Raw genomic sequence first — 16,303 nt, 5'->3', positions numbered from 1 at the left:
TAAAGAAGGCACATTGATTTCTGAAAGTACCACTGAATTGCCTTCAAAAACATTGTTCTAAGCTGTACTCCCACTAGCAGGAATGGGGGAACCCAGGCACCCCTCCTTGATGTGACTGATAGCCCCACTTGGGGTGGGGTGGGGGTGGGGATGGAGATAGGGGCGTCTCTATGGGCGTGGCCTCGCCGTGGATGTGGCCTCTCTGTGGGCGTGGTCTGTCTTCTGTGGGTGTGGCCTCCCTGTGGGCATGGTCTAACTTCTGCCCCAGGTATTGGTTGTGTCCTGCTGTCCTGCTCAGAAAAGTGTGGAGAAACTTGCTGGCTGACTACTCACTCAGCTGTTAAAACCCTGTTTCCTCCTTCAGCCCTCATCCTGTGAAGTGGCAGCACTGTCCCTCACAGTGAGGTCACCGAGCTGTCTCAGGAGAGTGATGCTCTGAGGGAAGAACATGAGTGGGAGCTGAAGGGAGAGGCATGGGGGTCGCCAGGCAGCAAGAGCACCAGCTGTGCCCTGGACAGGAGGGCTCTGTGAGTGTGTTTGATGGCTGGGTGATGTTTGCCCCGCATACCTTCATGTATGTGAGGTTGTTGGAAGGATAGGGTCACTGTCTGGGGTAACCAGGTCTGAAGGGTCTTTTGAAGGAGGTTATGTGAGTGCAGAGCAGGGGGGTGGAGGGTGGGGCGTGGGCATCGGACCTGGCCCCCTTTGAAATTAGTGAGACATGAGTAGGAAAGCAGGAACTTGCTCTGGCTGGCTGGCGCCTCGTGTGAGATAGGGTCGGCAGATGTGGGTAGTGGGGACCTCTGTGGATGAAGGGCCTTTACCTGTAGGAGGTATTCACCAAGTCTATCGAAGGCTTCTGTATGCCACTCACTGTGAGGTGCAGGATGGGGATTGATCTGGGTCCAGCTCTCCTGGGCCTGTCTCAAGACCTTGAGGGAGGCAGTGTTCAGAGACACCTGCAAATAGAACTTTTCTGATTAGAGTGGTATGTTGGATACTATAATTTTCCCCTGATATGTGGGTGGCAAGCCACCTAGGTGTCAAGGCAAGAGATCGAGGGCACGAGCTGTTCCAGTCTAATAAAATATATAAAATAAGAATAGTTAGATGTAGATAATAGACATGATTATATATGAATATCATTAATCATTACTTTGTAGCAATTACTCTTCATTCCAATAGTGTAATAATCCTTGCTCTACAATTATAACCTAGGAAAAACCAGGCCATACAGAGACGGGAGCTGAGGGGACATAGTGAGAAGTGACCAGAAGACAAGAATGCGAGCCCTCTGTTATGCCCGGGCAGGGCCACCAGAGGGCTCCTTGGTCTAGCGGTAATGCCAGCGTCTGGGAAGATGCCCGTTGCCAAGCGGACTGTGGTCTAGTGGTAGCGTCATGTCAAGGAAAAACACCCGCTACTTAGCAGACTGGGAAAGGGAGTCTCCCTTTCCCTGGAGGAGTTCAGAGAAGACTCCACTCCTTCACCTCTTGTGGAGGTCAGGCCCGCCTGCAGTTATCCGGAGGCCTAACCGTCTCCCTGTGATGCTGTGCTTCAGCGGCCACACTCCTAGTCTGCTTTCATGTTCCATCCTGTACACCTGGCTCTGCCTTTTAGATAGCAGTAGCAAATTAGTGAAAGTACTAAAAGTCTGTGATATGCAGAAATAATAGTGTAAGCTGTCTCCCTCTCTCTCCTATCTTTCTCTCTGCCTCCTCGGCTGCCAGGCAGGGAAGGGCCCTCTGTCCAGTGGACACGTGACCCATGTGACCTTACCTATCATTGGAGATGGCTCTCACTCCTTACCCTGCCCCTTTGTCTGGTATCCAATAAATATCAGTGCAGCCTGGCATTCGGGGCCACTGCCAGTCTCCGTGTCTTGATGGTAGTGGTCCCCTAGGCCCAGCTGTCTTTTATTTTATCTCTTTGTCTTGTGTCTTTATTTCTACAATCTCTCGTCTCCACACACAAGGAGAAAAACCCACTGACTCAGTGGGACTGGACCCTACACTGATACCCATTTTTCCCCTTTTTAGAAATGGAATATCTCCATCTTCCTCAATTTTAGCAAGATCCATTTCACAGCCTCCCTTGCAGCTAGGTGTTACCACCCAAGCAAGCTCTGGCCAATGAACCTAAGTGGAAATGATGATCTACCCATTACCCACCACCCCACCTTGCCACTGCCTGTTGGCCTAGGATTGGCAAGCAGTGGATCCTTGGCCCTGGGCAGGAAGCTGTGGGTTAGGGATGGCAGAGTGGTCCTGTTAGCCATGGAGCATTCTTTCAGCCTAGACAGTGAGTGTGTTTGGAGCTTTCAGCTGCTTCATTTTAGTTGTTCTGTATCCAAAACTAGTAACTGAAGCCACGTGTGTTCTCAAGTTCCCCATGGGTATGCCTCTGGAAAGAAAAGATTTACAGAGAACAGACTGGAGGTTGTAGAACCTTCAATGTTCAGGGCAGCAAAGGCTGTAATGACTCAAGTTCTATATAGCACAGGTGTTCAGTGGTAATTAGGTGGGATTTGTATTAAGACTGCATTTATGCAGCAAGCACATTGCAGTTGCTTAGATTGTGTTTATTTGGGTTTATGTGCCTGAGGGGAGTGGTACTGGGGTGAGGGAATTGTGACATAGCCCTTTTCCACTAGAATAGAAAAGGAGGGGAGTTAGAGTCGTAACTTCTTCCGTTTCTCCAAGAGTTTTAAGGTTACAAAGTGCTCTCATATGCATAAATTCATCCGATACATACACACAAATCCCGTGAAGTATATGGGGTATTAGTGCATTCATTTAGAGCTGAGGGCTCATAGGTGGAAGATGTTAATAAGCTTCCCAGGTCTGACGGTTCAGCAGAGCATTTTCCATTGCTAGGGCCCTTAGGGATCCCCAGGATTTATCCCAGAGTGCCCATAATGGGCAGGGAAAAATGGGGGACAGTTTCCAAAAAAAATACCTGATTGTCCACCACAATCACCCTAACTGTGGGTTAGGGTTAGGGTTAAGGGTTAAGGGTTAAGGGTTAAGGTTAGGGTTAAGGGTTAAGGGTTAGGGTTAGGGTTTGGGTTAGGGTTAGGGTTCGGGTTTAGGGTTAGGGTTCGGGTCAGGGTTAGGGTTTGGGTTTGCCGCTTCACAAAGAATACCTCCCTGTGTTTGACCAAAAGCAGGAACACTCCTCCAGGTGATCCCCACATAACCCCCAAATTAGGAAATACATGGTTTCTATGTGAAAGTCCAGTCTGCAGACCAATTTCACTTCATTGCTAGCTGGGAGAAAATGTCTATTTCCATGTGGGCCCAATTTCTTTTTCGGGAACTGTTCATGGGACTCAGTTTTCTGTTTTTTGTTTTTGGTTTTGTTTTTGTTTTTTAAGACGGAGACTTGCTGTGTCATCCAGGCTGGAGTGCAGTGGTGCCATCTTGGCTCATTGCAACCTCTGCCTCCCATGTTCCAAGAGATTCTCCTGCCTCAGCTTCCGGAGTAGCTGTAATTACAGGCACCTACCACCACGCCCGGCTAATTTTTTGTATTTTTAGTAGAGATGGGATTTCATCATGTTGGCCAGGCTGGTCTTTAACTCCTGACCTCAGGTGATCCATTTGCCTCAGCATCCCAGAGTGCTGGGATTACAGGTGTGAACCACCGCATCCAGGCGACTCTCAGTTTTCACAGCCTTGACAGATGTAAAGAGCAAGATGACTCCAAGCTGGGTCTGCCCAGTGTTTCCTCCTAAACGGGTGCAGAGCCTGTGTTCCTGGTAGGAACACCTTGGCCTGATGCTGTGCTGTCCTCACTGCGGCCCACCTGGAGGAGCACCTAACCATCCTACTGCCACTGGCGATCTCACTTGGTAATAGCAAATATTCATTTACAATCACAAATTTCATCCTGTCAAGCTCTGGATTTAAGTTTGCCGATGATTTCCTCTGGCCTTAGAACCATGGCCTCCAGACCCTGAGTTCTCCTGCCTGCTGTCCTCTCCCATCCAGTCTGCTACAGCTGCCTGCAGTCCTACTCATGGGGACATGGGCTCCCAGGTGTCTTGGGGATTTTATGTGGGTACCCCCAACCCATTCACTCACTGCCCACCCTAGTTTTTTAAGGCTTTGTTTAGATAAGTCCTTCAAGTCACAGCAGTCATGATATCTAAAAGTAGAAAAGTTAATAATGTGAATTTCTAAAGACAAATCATTATTTATTAGATCATCTGTGAGATGACCCTCAATTGTTTGTTTGTTTTTTTTTTGGAGATGGAGTCTCCCTGTGTTACCCAGGCTGGAGTGCAGTGGCATGATCTTGGCTCACCACAACCTCCACCTCCCGGGTTCAAGTGATTCTCATGCCTCAATCTCCTTAGTAGCTGGGACTACACGCACCCGCCACCACGGCTGGCTAATTTTTGCATCTATAGTGGAGACGGGGTTTCATCATGTTGGCAAGGCTTGTCTTGAACTCCTGACCTCCAGTGATCTGCCTGCCTTGGCCTCCTAAAGTGCTGGGATTACGGGCATGAGCCACCATGCCCAGCCACCCTCAATTTATAAATCAAGAAAATACTAGTTCCCTGGAACCAAAGTTCATATTTGAAATAATTAGGAAAGAAAAATAAAATTTCGGTGCTGAAGGAAAGGCAAATTGCAGTTGATTGTTGAAACTGCAGAAGACTGGGCGCAGTGGCTCACTCCTGTAATCCCAGCACTTTGGGAGGCTGAGGCAGGCAGATCACCTGAGGTCAGGAGTTCGAGACCAGCCTGGACAAGATGGTGAAATCCTGTCTCTACTAAAAATACAAAAATTACCCTGGTCTGATGGCACGCCCCTGTAGTCCCGGCTACTTGGGAGGCTGAGGCAGGAGAATCGCTTGAACCCGGGAGGTGGAGGTTGTATTGAGCTGAGATTGTGCCACTGCACTCCAGCCTGGGTGACAGAGTGAGACACTGTTTCAAAAAAAAAAAGAAATTTCAGAAGAATTTACTGGACAGACTATTACCTTGCTATATTCTCTAGCCCTGTGTTAGCAGTTGCAAGGTATTTTAGGTTTAAACATTTTTATTTTTTTTTTTGAGACAGTCTCACTCTGTCGTCCAGGCTGGAGTGCAGTGGCGTGATTTCCACTCACTGCAAGCTCTGCCGCCTCCCTGGTTCATGCCATTCTCCTGCCTCAGCCTCCCAAGAAGCTGGAACTACAGGCGTCCGCCACCACGTCTGGCTAATTTTTTTGTATTTTTAATAGAGACGGGGTTTCACTGTGTTTGCCAGGATGGTCTCGATCTCCTGACCTCATGATCTGCCCACCTCGGCCTCCCAAAGTGCTGGGATTACAGGCGTGAGCCACCGCGCCCAGCCTTAACACTTATATTATATATAGTCATTCGGTATAGTTAACTATCAAAAAGTCCTATCCACATCATGACAACCTATAGGAAATTTGGAAACCTCTTCATCAATATAATGGAAAATTGGTAAAGTAAGTGTAGATATTTAAGCAGATGAATTATTAATATTTAAGTATTGACATGGAATGTAATTATGTTATAGTTCTGGCATGGGACTTGGGGGGCTTCCTCTGTTGCCTCTTGCTGGATGGCAAATTCTTGGCCTGTGGAGACCGAAGGATAAACTGACACCTTCATTGGAAACCCTAGTCCAGAATGAAAGTCCTCATTTCAGGATATACCATTTCCTCCCATGCATTTTCTTTTTCTTTTTTTTTTGAGACGAGTCTTGCTCTGTCACCAAGGCTGGAGTGAAGTGGCCTGATATCGGCTCACTGCAACCTCCGTCACCCGGGTTCAAGCAATTCTCCTGCCTAAGCCTCCTGAGTAGCTGGGGTTACAGGTGTGTGCCACCACACTGGCTAATTTTTGTATATATATATATTTTGTTTTTGGAGGCAGAATTTTGCTTTTGTTGCCAAGGCTAGAGTGTGATGGTGCGATCTCGGCTCATTGCAACCTCTGCTTCCCAGGTTCAAGCGATTCTCCTGCCTAGCCCTCCTGAGTAGCTGAGATTATAGGCGTGCGCCACCAAGCCCAGACAATTTTGTATTTTTAGTAGAGATGGGGTTAGTCCATGTTGGTCAGGCTACTCTCGAACTCCCAACCTCAAGTGATCTGCCTGCCTCAGCCACCCAAAGTGCTGGGATTACAGGTGTGAGCCACAGAGCCTGGCGCTAATTTTTGTATTTTTACTAGAGAAAAGGTTTCGCCATGTTGGCCAGGCTGGTCTCCAACTCCTGACCTCAAGTAATCCTTCTGCCTTAGCCACCCAAAGTGCTGGGATTACAGGTATGAGCCATCATACCTGGCCCTTTTTATTTTTATTTCTTTTTTGAGACAGGGTCTTGCACTGTTGCTCAGGCTGGAGTGTAGTGGTGCGATCTCAGCTTACTGCAACCTCCACATTCTGGGCTCAAGCAATCCTCCCACCTCAGCCTCCCTAGTACCTGGGACTGCAGCTGTGTGCCACCATGTCCAGCTAATTTTTGTATTAGTAGAGATGGGGTTTTGCTATGTCGTCCTGGCTGGTCTTGAATTCCTGGACTCAAGTGATCCACCTGCTTCAGCCTCCCAAAGTGGTGTGATTACAGGTATGAGCCACCTTGCCCGGCCTATTTTTAACTTTTTGATGAAATACCAAACTCTGTTACAAATAGGCTTCACCCTTTTATATTCCGCATACAGTATTTAATGGTTGTGATTTTTCTCCGACCTTGCCAACCCTTGTTATTTTACATTTGTTGGTTTATAGCCTTTCTAGTGTGTGTGAAGGAGTATCTGGTTGTGGTTTCAAGTTTGGATGGCCATAATGATAATGATATTGATCATGTTTTCATGTGCTTGTTTGCCATTTGCATGTCTTTTTGGCAGAGTGTGTGTTCAACTCTTTGTCCATTTGTAATTTGGTTGTTCTTGTTGTTGAGTTATACAAATTTTATATATATTGTAGTTAACAGACCATTGTTGGATATATAATGCGCAAATATTTTCTTCTTTTCTGTGGGTTGTCTTTTCTCTTTCTCTCTCTCTCTTTTTTTTTTTTTAGGAGACTAAGTCTTGCTCTGTTTCCCAGGCTGGAGTGCAGTAGTGTGCTCTTGGCTCATCACAACCTCTGCCTCCTGGGTTCATGCGAGTAGCTGCGATTACAGGCATGGGACACCATGCCTGGCTAATATTTTGTATTTTTGGTGGAGATGGGGTTTCTCCATGTTGGTCATACTGGTCTCAAACTCGTGATCTCAGATGATCCGCCTGCCTCTGCCTCCCAAAGTGCTGGGATTACAGGATTGAGCCACCAAGCCCGGCCTTTATTTATTTATTTATTTATTTATTTATTTAATTTTTGAGACAGGGTCTTGTGCTGTTGCCCAGGCTGGAGTAGTGGTGCCATCTCAGCTTACTGCAACCTCCACATTCTGGGCTCCAGTAGTCCTCCCATCTCAGCCTCCCTAGTAGCTGGGACTACAGGTGTGTGGCACCATGCCTGGCTAATTTTTGTATTTTTAGTAGAGACGTGGTTTTGCTATGTCGTCCTGGCTGTTCTTGAACTCCTGGACTCAAGTGATCCGCCTGCCTCGGCCTCCCAAAGTGCTGGATGGGATTATAGGCCTGAGCCACCATGGCAGGTCTTTTTTGTTTGTTTGTTTGTTTTGAGACAAGGTCTTGTGCTGTCAGCCAGGCTGGAGTGCAGTGGTACGACCTTGGCTTACTGCAACCTCCATATTCTGGGCTCAAGCCATCCTCCTGCCTCAGCCTCCTTAGTATTTGGGACTACAGGTGTGTGGCACCATGCTCGGCTAATTTTTGTATTTTTAGTAGAGACAGGGTTTTGCTATGTTGTTCTTGCTGGTCTTGAGCTCCTGGACTCAAGTGATCCACCTGCCTCTGCCTCCCGAAGTGCTAGGATTACAGGCATGAGCCACTGTGCCCGTCGTGTTTTTAACTTTTTGAGGAAATACCAAACTATGTTACAAATAGTCTGCACTGTTTATTTTCCACTTACAGTATTTAAGGGCTGTGATTTCTCTCTGACCTTGCCATCACTTCTTATTTTACATTTGTTGGATTATAGCCTTTCTAGTGTGTATGAAGGAGTATTTGGTTGTGGTTTCAGTTTGAATGGCCATAATGATAATGATATTGATCACCTTCTCATGTGCTTATTTTCCATTTGCATGTTTTTTGGCAGTGTGTGTTCAAATCTTTCTCCATTTGTAATTTGGTTGTTTTTGTTGTTGAGTTATACAAATTCTTTGTATATTGTGGTTAACAGACTGTTGTTATATATATAATGTGCAAGCGAATATTTTCTTCCTTTCTGAGGGTTGTCTTGTCACTTCCTTTTTTTTTTTTTTTTTTTTTTTTTGAGATGGAGTCTTGCTCTGTTGCCCAGGCTGGAGTACAGTGGCGGGATCTTGGCTCACCGCAACCTCTGCCTCCTGGGTTCAAGCGATTCTCGTGCCTCAGCCTCCCTAGTAGCTGGGATTACAGGCATGGGCCACCACGCCCCGCTAATTTTTTGTATTTTTAGTAGAGACCGGATTTCTCCATGTTGGTCAGACTGTGTTGAACTCCTGACAGCAGGTGATACGCCTGCCTCTACCTCCCAAAGTGCTGGGATTACAGGTGTGAGCCACCATGCCTGGCCAGTTTTTATTTATGTATTTATTTATTTTTGAGGCTGTGTCTTGCACTCTTGCCCAAGGCTGGAGTGCAGTGCTGCCATCTCTGCTTACTGCACCCTTCACATTCTGTGCTCAAGTAGTCCTCCTTCCTCATCCTCCCTAGTAGCTGGGACTACAGGTGTGTGACACCGTGCCCGACTAATTTTTGTAGTTTTAGTAGATATGGGCTTTTGCTATGTCCTTCTGGCTGGTCTTGAACTCCTGGACTCAATTGATCCACCTGCCTCGGCCTCCCAAAGTGCTGGGGTGCTGGGATTACAGGCGTGAGCTACCATGCCTGGCTTTTTTTTTTTTTTTTTTTTTTTTTTTTAGACATGGTCTTGCACTGTCACCTAGGATGGAGTATAGTGGTACAGTCTTGGCTTACTGCAACCTCCACATTCTGGGCTCAAGTGGTCCTCCCGCCTCACCCTCCCTAGTAGCTGGGACTACAGGTGTGTGGCACCATGCCTGGCTAATTTTTGTATTTTTAGTAGAGATAGGGTTTTGCTATGTCCTTCTGACTGGTCTTGAACTCCTGTACTCAAGTGATCTGCCTGCTTCAGCCTCCCAAAGTGCTAGGATTACAGGCATGAGCCACCATGCCCATCGTGTTTTTAACTTTGTGAGGAAATATCCAACTATGTTACAAATAGGCTGCACCATTTTTATTCCACATACAGTACTTAATGGTTGTGATTTCTCTCCAACCTTGCCAACACTCGTTACTTTACATTTGTTGGATTGTAGCCTTTCTAGTGTGTGTGAAAGAGTATTTGGTTGTGGTTTCAGTTTGGATGGCCATAATGATAATGATATTGATCATCTTTTCATGTGCTTGTTTTTCATTTGCGTATCTTTTTGGCGAAGTGTGTGTTCAGCTCTTTCTCCATTTGTAATTTGGTTATTGTTGTGGTTGAGCTATACAAATTTTTTATATATTGTAGTCAACAGACTTGTTGGATATATAATGTGCAGATATTTTCTTGTTTTCTGTGGGTTGTCTTTTCACTTTCTCTTTTTTTTTTGGAGACCGAGTCCTGCTCTGTTCCCCAGGCTGGACTGCAGTGGTGCACTCTTGGCTCACCACAGCCTCTGCCTCCTGGTTTCCAGTGATTCTCCTGCCTCAGCCTCCCGAGTAGCTGGGAGTACAGGCATGTGTCACTACGCCCGGCTAATTTTGTATTTTTAGTCGAGATGGGGTTTGTTTCTCTTAGTCAGGCTGGTCTTGAACTCCCATCCTCAGTTAATCCTTCTGCCTCAGCCTCCAGAAGAGCTGGAATTACAGGCATGAGCCACCGCTCCCGGCCCTAATTTTTGTATTTTTAGTAGAGACAAGGTTTCGCCATGTTGGCCAGGCTGGTCTCCAACTCCTGACCTCAAGTGTTCCGTCTGCCTCAGTCTCTCAAATTGCTGGGATTATAGGCGTGAGCCATCATACCCATTTTTTTTTTTAAGACAGGGTCTTGCACTGTTGCCCAGGTTGAAGTGTAGTGGTGCGATCTCAGCTTACTACAACCTCTATGTTCTGGGCTCAAGCAGTCCTCCTGCCTCAGTCTCCCTAGTAGCTGGGACTGCAGCTGTGTGCAACCATTCCTGGCTAATTTTTGTGTTATTAGTAGAGATGGGGTTTTGCTCTGTCATCCTGGCTGGTCTTGAACTCCTGGACTCAAGTGATCCTCCTGCCTCTGCCTCCTAAAGTGCTGGGATTGCAGGCATGAACCACAGTGCACAGCCAACTTACTTGATAGTGTCTTCTGATGCATAAAAGTTTTTAATTTTGAGGAAATTATTTCTTTTGTGGCTAATGCTTTTGGTTTCAGATCTGCAACACCTTTCCAAATCCAAGGTCATGAAGATATATCCCTGTTTTCTTGTAGAGTTTCTATTTGTAACTCTTATATGTAGGGCTTTGAACCATTTTGAGTTACTTTTTCTTTTTTTTTTTTTTTTGAGATGGAGTCTTGCTCTGACCCCCAGGCTAGAGTGCAGTGGTGCAATCTCGGCTCACTGCAAGCTCCGCCTCCCAGGTTCACGCCATTCTCCTGCCTCAGCCTCCCAAGTAGCTGAGACTACAGGTGCCCGCCACCGTGCTGGGCGAATTTTTTTTTGTATTTTTAGTAGAGACGAGGTTTCACCATGGGCTTGATCTCCTGACCTTGTGATCCACCTGCCTTGGCCTCCCAAAGTGCTGGGATTACAGGCGTGAGCCACCGCGCCCAGCCTGAGTTACTTTTTCTGTGTTGTGAGGTAAGTGTACAGTCATGGCACAGTTTGTTACCTCTGACTGTAGGTAGTCAGATGCTAGCAGCATTTGTTGAATTTAATGGTCTTGGCTCATGTCAAAAATCAGTTGGCCGTAGAGGTATGGTTTTATTTCTGGACTGGACATTCAGTTCCATTGATTTATATTTGTCTCCTTATCCCAGTATTATGTTGTCTTGATTACTATTCCTTTGCAGTAATATTTGACAATGAGAAATGTGAACCTCTAAGTGGGCTTTTGATTTTCAGAAGTATTTTGGCTATTCAAGATCACTTGATATTTATACAAAGGGTTAGGGACAGGGGTCAGGGTTATAGTTGTTAGGTTTAGGGTTGCTAACATTAGGTTTGTTAGTGTTGTTAGGGTTAGGGTTGTTAGATTTAGGGTTGTTAGGAATTTAGGGTTATGGTTTTAGAGTTGGGGTTGGGGTTAGTGTTAGCGTTAGGGTTGTGGTTGGGGTTGGAGTTAGGGTTTGGGTTGGGGTTTAGGGTTAGGGTTTAGGATTAGGGTTAGGGTTAGGGTTTAGTGGTAGGGGTTAGGGTTAGGGTTTAGCAGTAGGGGTTAGGGTTAGGAGTTAGGGTTAGGGTCAAAAGAAAATCTTGAAAATCTTAAAAATCTCCAAAAATATTGGTTAGAAAAAAGCTTTAGCCCTCATATGAAAAAGATAAAAACTTGTTCCATTTTCTGGAAACACAGTTATAATACAAATATAAAATGGGGTAAAGACAAAAACCAAGTCCTCTATTTAAACTGGTGAATTTTGTATTATTGTAATCACATTAGTCACGGTTCCCCAGAAAGGCACAATCCTTAGGATTTATGTAGATAGACAGATGAGAGAAGATTCATTGGGGAAACTGGTTCACATAATTATGGAGGCTGAGGAAGTCCACAATAGGCTGTCTCCTAGTTGGGGAACCAGGAAAGCTGGTAGCATTGCTCAGTCTATGACCGAAGGACTCAGAATCAGTTAAGCCAATGGTGTAACTCTCATTCTGAGGCCAAAGGCCTGAGACCCTGAAGTTCTGATGTCAAAGACAGGAGAAGGATGTTTCAGTTTCAGAAGGAGATAATTCACCTTTCCTCTTCCTTTTTGTTCTATCTGGGCTCTGAAGCAATTGGATGGTGCCTGTATTAGTCCATTTTTATACTGCTATGAAGAAGTACCTGAGTCTGAGCAATTTATAAAGAACAAAGAGGTTTAATAGGCTGACAGTTCCACATGGCTGGAGGGGCCTCACAATCATGACGGAAGGGGAAGCAAAGATGTCTTTCTTCACATGGCAGCAGCAAGAAGTGCTAAGCCAAAGGGGAAAAGCCCCTTATAAAACCATCCGATCACGAGAACAGCAGGGCAGTAACCACCACCATGATTCAGTCGTCCCCCACTGGGTCCCTCCCACAACATGTAAGGATTATAGGAGCTACAATTCAAGATGAGATCTGGCTGGCGACACAGTCAAACCGTATCAGTGCCCATCCACATTGGGTCAGGGTGGATCTTCCTTATCTCAGTGTCTTCCAGAAACACCCTCACACTTATGCCCAGAAACTGTGCTTTACCAGCTATGTTAGTATCTCTTAATCCAATCAAGCAGATGTCTAAAATTAGCCATCAGAATATTTATGCCTGATTCGCGGCTAAAATTTCAGGATGAATGCTATGAGATCTTTATTTGTGTTTGTATGTCTATTAATGTATTTTCTGTATATTTGATTTTTCTTAACTCTGGATAGCACTGCAAAATTCATTTATAAAATCCTCTAAAAGTGCTCTATTCTAACTTGGCTTGGAAAAAAAAAATCAATTATAAATAAATATTCCCCAAACTCCTAGAAATATAGGAACCACTCCAAATGTTTTTTAGGTTAACGTGATTTGGGTAAAACTTAGTTAAATAAGATAAATTTAATGTTTTTTGTGTAATAAAACAACTATGTCTGCAGAGTTATCACTATTAAATATAAAACAAACAAGTTTCTTTTTTTTTTCTTGAGATGTAGTCTCTCTCTGTCACCCAGGCTGGAGTGCAGTGGTGCAATCTTGGCTCACTGCAAGCTCTGCCTCCCAGGTTTATGCCATTCTCCTGCCTCAGCCTCCCGAGTAACTGGGGCTACAGGTGCTTGCCAGCACATCTGGCTAATTTTTTTTGGTATTTTTTTAGTAGAGACAGGGTTCCACAGTGTTAGCCAGTATGGTCTTGATCTCCTGACCTCGTGATCCACCTGCCTCAGCCTCCCAAAGTGCTGGGATTATAGGAGTGAGCAACCGTGCCCGGCCCCTATAACAACTCTTGATGTCTGAGTGGGTTCCCACACAGTCATCTGTTGTAAGACTTTCTGATTCATTTTCTTCCTTTGGTCATTCTGAATAGGGCTTCTGTACATAATTGCATGGTAGCTTTTGTTTGGAAATAATATCAAAGTAGCTGTCAAAATACTTACAAATGTGATTTTTGGATTGTAAGGTGAGGCTTGCTTGGCTTTGGGAAAAAGTGCCCAACTTGTAATAGGGGAGGAAAAATAATTTTCTCTCTACCTTTACGGAATTCTTAAATGGGATCCTCTGTAACAAATTACAGATGAAAATGAGAAAAAAGTAGACAAGTTTAAAAACATGTATACCTTCTGGATACATGGCAGATACTCAGGGAAAAATGAGTAAATCCCAACAGGTGGCTTTCAATTCAAGTGTAAATGCTATCTTCAACTTAAAGAAAGAAGATTTGAGGCTCAGTAGTGGGGAGGTAACAAGCAAAAGCACAGTAGACAAGGGCAAGTTTTCTTATACAGACTTAACTCCATGTGTTCTCCATTGATAAGACTCTTTAGTGATTTAGTCATCCTTCTCTTCTTGGTTGGTGTCGAGAGAGCGAGAGAGAGAGAGAGAGAGAGAGAGAGAGAGAGATAGATATCTTTTAAATGGGGATTTTGTTTATAGATGTAAATTTTCCTTACACAAGGGTAACTTCTACTCTGTTTTCATAACTTCCTGTTTTAGCATTTTTTCAAAGTAATCAGCTCAGAATAATTCTTATGCCAAAAGGGACATATTTTGGGGTGGCATATTCTGGTCTTACAAACTGTCTTTCACCAGCAATGAAAAGAGTTCTTGTTTTTCCTCCAGCAATTTGTCATTTTTTTAGAGTTTAGCAGTTCTAACAGATACAGACCAGCTGTGCTATCTCACTGTGGTTTTCAGTTATCTACTATGTTGAGCATCTTTTTGTATGTTTACTTGCCATCTGTAGATCATCTTTGGTGAGGTGTCTGTTCAGATCTGTGTGCATTTTTAATAGGGCTGTTTAACTTATTGTTTAAAGAATTTTGCATGTATTTTGAATACAAATTCTTTCTCAGATCTGTATTTTGGAATTTTTTTTTCAATATGTGGCTTGTCTTTTTGTTCCCTTAACAAACAAAGTCTTTTCCAGAGTATAAACTTTAAATATTAAGAAATCCACATTGTCATTTCTTCTGTGTCTACCAACCTTTTGTGTCATTTGTTAAAATCCATTACCAAACCCAAAGGCACATAGCTTTTCTTCCATAGTTTCTTCTAGAAATTGTATAGTTTTGCATTTTTAGTGTAAGGATGATTTTGAGTGATTATTTGTGTAAGTTGTAAAGTTTTCATCTACATGCATATCATTTCCTAGGGTTTCCCATTAATCGTTCCCTCACTATTTTTGGGAAAGACACAGGATAGTGGGCTTTGTTAGAGCACACAGATAGCTAGACATGAACAGGAGGGGGAGCTCCTGGAAAAGGGAAAGTCCGGGAAGACTCACCTAGAGGGACCACCAAAAATTCACATATTAGTGGCATCTCTAATGCTGGAGTGGATGGGCACTTGTCAATTGTGGGTTGGAGGGAGAAGAGGTAGCTATGCAGAAAGAAACACCCTAGAACTCCTCTTAAGATGCCCCAGTCATCATTCACTCTGCAGTAATAATGTCACAATACTGCTAGTTACATGCTGATAAGGACAAAGGGGACATTCTTAAAAGAAACCTGGCACCATAAGTACAGATTAGGGCAGAGAAGGACATTCAAAAGAGATAGGTGTAGTAGGTACAAGTGTGACCGCTGTCAGCCTGCCTGGGATGGCGGGAAGGAGCCTGTTTCCAGAGTGGGTTCGGATTGATCAGCACACATGTGCCTCAACCAACAGTGAAGAGGTCCCACAAGCCTACTTGGGGCAAGTTGGGGACCTAAGGCAGTAGCAGGAAAATCAAAGAAAACAGGCGGAGACTGGAGACAAAGGCAGGAATGTAAAGAAGTCCAAAATAAAATTCCCTGCACAGGACTCTTGCTGTTTTCCTGCACAATCAGCCTACTGCTCCCTATTTTTCTACAATAAGCTCTTCACACTGTATTTTTTTCAATGAAGTTATCTGCCATCTTTGTATTGCCTCTTGGTGAAAATCCTTCTTCCAAGTTAGACAAGAACTGAGACATCAGCTCTCCCCAGTAATAGGTCCGTTTCAGTTTGAATTTCCAGAACTGATGGTGCTTAATAACTGGCGCTCCGACATTAAGTGATGCAGTAGGCGGCCAGTAGGGGGCGCCAGCCGTCACACCTGGAGCAAGAGGGCCCTGTATCGTCCCCATGTGACTGCAGGTGTGCTGCGATGACACTGCCAGCAAGAGGGCCCGGCAGTGTCCCCTGTTGCCAGCAGGGGGCGTACGACGAGTATACTGTGAACAAGAGGATCCTGCAGTGTCCTCAGCTGCCAGCAGGTGGCGCACGGGCACCACACCATGAGCAAGAGGACCCTGCAGTGTCCTGGCTGGCAGCAGGGGGCGTGCTGCCACTCCACTGTGAGCAAGAGGATCCTGTAGTGTCCCCTAGCAGCCAGAAGGGGGCGTGCCCCCACTACAGGGCAAGCAAGAGGGCTGGGCAGTGTCCCCAGCTACCAGCTGGGGAGCCAGCCGCCACTTCACTTGGAGCAAGAGGGCCTAGCAGTGTCCCCAGCTGCCAGCCGGGGAGCCAGCCACCACTTCACTTGGAGCAAGAGGGCTGGGCAGTGTCCCCAGCTACCAGCCGGGGAGCCAGCCGCCACTTCACTTGGAGCAAGAGGGCTGGGCAGTGTCCCCAGCTGCCAGCCGGGGAGCCAGCCGCCACTTCACTTGGAGCAAGAGGGCCGGGCAGTGTCCCCAGCTGCCAGCATCGGGAGTGCTGCTACTACACTATAACCAGAGAGCCCTGCAACGTCCCCAACTGCCAGCAGGCGGCGCGCCATCACTATACTGCAAGCAAGAGGGCCCTGCAGTGCCCCGACGACAGCAGGGAGCGCTGGCCACCACTGTAAGAGAGGCCCCTGCAGTTGCTCTAGTCAACAGCAGGGGGTGCACTGGCACAGCACCGG

This window comes from Chlorocebus sabaeus, chromosome 18 (genome assembly GCF_047675955.1).
Source record: "Chlorocebus sabaeus isolate Y175 chromosome 18, mChlSab1.0.hap1, whole genome shotgun sequence".
In the NCBI taxonomy this organism is placed as follows: Eukaryota; Metazoa; Chordata; class Mammalia; order Primates; family Cercopithecidae; genus Chlorocebus; species Chlorocebus sabaeus.
The sequence above is the reverse complement of the archived record's forward strand: the minus strand, read 5'-3'. Positions refer to the sequence as shown.